This window comes from Egretta garzetta, unplaced genomic scaffold (assembly GCF_000687185.1).
Source record: "Egretta garzetta isolate BGI_Z169 unplaced genomic scaffold, ASM68718v1 scaffold524, whole genome shotgun sequence".
Classification (NCBI taxonomy): domain Eukaryota; kingdom Metazoa; phylum Chordata; class Aves; order Pelecaniformes; family Ardeidae; genus Egretta; species Egretta garzetta.
In genome coordinates, this window is record NW_009259336.1 from 362,582 (window position 1) to 366,732 (window position 4,151).

Sequence of the window (4,151 nt, forward strand, 5' to 3'; positions counted from 1 at the left end):
GCTTGGTTGTGTCCGTAGTTCTTCCAGTTTTAAAAATATACCCCCCCTGCACTTCATTAGTTATGATGCAGGTATGTTGCCCATAGCTGCTGCTTTTGATTTTTTTTTTTTTTTAAATGTATATTATTATGTGAGCGATGACTCACGGGATGACACATCCGCCGAGTGGATAATCTCAACCGTAGTAATTCGGTGCGGGGGAATTTCCACATTACCCGACACAAACTATTCTCATCTCCTTGCTTGCTGTACTTCAGGGGAACGTGCGTTCCAACGGCAGAAAAAAAGATGTCTTTCGCTAGTGGAGTTCTAGCTGGCTTGCACTAAAATCTTTAAAATTATAAAATAAAACCGAGACAATACCAAGTGGCGTTTTGGTTTGGAGTCCTGGGTACCCGTTATTATGCAGAACGCTTCTTCAAGCCGATTTCGAGTGCTTTTTTCGGAACGTGTATCTGGAGGAGCTTGTACAACTTCAGTTCCGGTGGCGGGGTCTAAAACTTGGAGTACGATGAAAAACGTAAATACACTGCGGTTTTGTTTTTTTTTTTTTTTTCAGTTGTCCAAACCCACCTCCGTTGAGGTTTTCTTTGCCCCAACTATCCTTTCGCGTCTCACCTTCTCTTACACCTTGTGAAGACAGAAGAGATCCTTGAGAAGATGAGGAGAGGGCCAGACCCACGTGATCCCGCCGCTTCGAGAGCCGAGTGAACTCTGAATTAGGAAACCCATCATTTAATTTGTTCCCTACCTTCCCTGCAACGTGATGCACGCCAGCCTTTCCGCTTTTCTTCTCACTGTGCCCCCGCACGGATATATAACCCTCACGGTCCAAAGCCGTATCAAGAAAATGTAGTTTGAAAGGGTTTACTACCACAGGTTTGGGTTAACCTTGATCGTTTTGATGCAACAGTGGGATTAAAATCCTAGAAAGAAAGAGATTTATGAAAGGGTTCAAGACTCCTCAAAGCCTCTGGCTTGGTAAGTGCTTCTAATGATCGTGGCGAGCGACTGGATTTATTTTAACTCGCACGTGTGCTCACACACTCGCATAAGCACACCAACAAATCCCCAGGTTGCTCTTCGTAAACTTTCTTAGATCGCATGTCTCTTACTGGCTGACCCTTTCGTGTAATGGAATTGTTGGGTGCTTTCTTTTTTTTCCTCTCCGAGTTGATATCAGCAAAACTCAAATTACTGTAACTGATATTTGAAAATTCTCCCTGTGTCAAGTGAAGACTTATGGTGCTGAAATCAATAAGACTGTTTAAAATTCAAAGACCTGCAAATCGTTCTGTTTGTCCTTTGATAGGGCCTAGGCTGATTAAAATGCGACCAAGAAAGCTTAATTGCTGCACTAATTAAGAAGTCTTTAATTTCTTTCCTGGAATATTGTTTGAAGCAGGGTTTCTGTTCTGCTCATGTAACTGTTCAGGGCAGGTATTCTCTCTGTTTCTCTGTCTCGCTTTTTTCCCCCCCCCCCTCCTTTTGACCATTTTGGTATATTAAAATGTATGTTAAAGCAGTAAGATATATTGACAGTGATTGTAATTTATTGCTCTAAAAAAAAGACTGATACGGAGTTCACTATTTTATTAAATTACAATTTTGAGGGCAGCTGTAAAGGGTAAAATTCAATTAGAAAATGCATTGTAGCAGTTGCATTTTAAGGAATCTGAATACCTGACTGACAGGAGATAGGATAGTACATCAGCTCCCTCCCCCTTCTTCAGTTATTATTGATAATTAAATATTTAAATTCATTCAGGGGAAAAAAAAAAAAAAAAGGAGAAGAAATACTTATCTTCTGAACATGTGTGAAGGAATGGACCGGGGGGGAGGGGAAGCATTCGGGAGATAGGCACCTGGTAAGGATGAATAGTGTATTACCGTGTTAAGTTCATGCAGAATTTTTTTTTTTTTTCAGCATTTCTTTTGAATTTATTTTCCTGAGAAATACCTTTCTGCCTTCTATTTTCTCTCATCCTTGTCTAGTGACCTATTTTGTTCACTGGTTGCAGAAGAGGAGAAACTAAATGATTTCACAAAGCTTTCTGTGTGATCAATAGAGTAATGTTTTAGGTTTAATCATGCTGCATTATAATTCTGGCAAACGACCGCTGAGCAGAAGATTCTAAGGAAGGAGGAAGTACTGGCGAAGAGAAGGTAAGTTCTGTTTTGCTTTTAATCTCCAGGGTCTCGAGCGGCAATCCTCCTTTCAGGAGCTATCTGTTATTTAGAGGGAAGACTGAGAAAGAGGGAAGGACCTCGTACCGAATCCCCCCTGCATCGCTCAGGAAAATAGACTCATAGCTGCGTAAGTCTGTGAATTGGGATCCTTTTTTGTTTGTTTGTTTGTTTTTCCCCTTCCACCAAGATATTTACTAAACATTGAAAACACAATGAATACAGTTGAGATTGATGTGAAGTGTTGTACCAGTAATAAGAAGCTGGATACTGAGGTGGTGTTTTTCTAATTGTTGCATTATAGTCAAATTAGCACAGACCTTGTCCAATACAAATACGAACTGGATTCCTTTCAGTGACAGGACAAGTAGATAACATGCTTAATAGATACAAAGGGAGATTTACCATTCCAAGCACGACGTCACGCTAATTATGTTTACTCTAATTGAAAGCAAGGTTTTGGGGAACCTGAAATTACTCATAGGATATTTTTAATAACTGAATAATAATAAAGTGCAGCAAACGTTGATCACAAACCTTTTGGTCTTTCAGAAATCTATTGGAAAATTAAATGAAAAGTGGAGTTTGGTACAAACAATGCCCCAGGGCAAAAAACAACTAACACTAGATTTTCCAGTCCAGCCATAACACAAATCAATTTGAGCACACTTCTATGGCCAGACTGCCAGATTGTTATGACTGCTAATTCACTCAATCAAACAGTGCATTAGCACACCCGGCACAAACAGCTTTAAACAATAGCATACACTTCTGAACAGTCCACCATATATCATAGAAAGTCCAGAATACATGGCAAGACTGCTTTCACGTTCTGTTCACTGCAATTTGTATTTACGTAGAGTGCCTGCTGAAAAAAAACAAAAAAAAAAATTTAAAAAAAAAAAAAGTGGTGGAAGAATGGAAACTTCAGGAGCCGTTTAAAAATAACTTTTAAAGTCTTTAAAAAGGAGAATCCGGGAGCAAGTTATCACTTGGGCCGATGGTTTAATGTTACATCTCTCAGCTGGAGGGTTGGAAGCAGTGGCTGCCCATCCCCAGCACAGAGCTGGAAGAGGAATTGTTCCCGGCTTTGGCGGCTCACACCCGCCCTGCCTATCCCACTGGCTTCAGCGCCAGGGCATCTTTTGCCGGCTTCCCCCCGCCCCCTCCCCGAGTCGCCTCACTGGCCCCGAGGGTACTCATCGCCTGAGTTAAAAGGGCAGGATTTAGCCCCAGAGAGCATCCTTCAGTTCTTCCCCTTCATCCCCACGAGAAATGCGTGTTATCTCCGGTGATGCTGACTGATGCTCTGACCGAAGAGATGCAATAACCGACGGCTTGGGAACCTTCTCCTCCCTTCCCTCCCTCCCCCCCTGCATCTCGGTAACTAAAATAATCCTTGTGTTGCTTTGAGCCTCTCGGTCCCGTTGTAGCTACCGGAGCCAAAGGGTGCGGCGGGTCGGGTTCCCTTCCCGGGCGGGCTCGGGATGGATGGATGGATGGAGGATGGATGGATGGAGGACGGAGGATGGAGGAGTTGAGGGAGCGCTGCCTGCTCCGACATTCACCTGGCAAATGAAAGCCCAGGGAGAGAGCCGCGGTGCGAGGAGGAAATGATAACCCACTTCCCCGCGTGAATTAAATGAGGGCTGGAATAGACGGGGAGCCCTCTGTGATGTTGGGAGCGAGTTACACTCGGGCTCTCATTAGAGGTCCTCAGTCCAACGCGTTAATTCACCTACCAACAGGTAGGAAAAGTCGCTCAGAGCAATAATTACGAAGTACAAAGCCCCTGCCATCAAATTATGTTAAAAGCGGTGATCTAATCTGAGATGCCCTTTCCCGTGCTACCCCCCTCCCCCCTCCCGCCTTACAGAATTAGTTGGCTCAGCCGCTCCATCCCCCAGCTCCTAACCCAGGCTGATCGAAAAACAGACGCTGCAGAGCCGGCCCGATACTTAAAT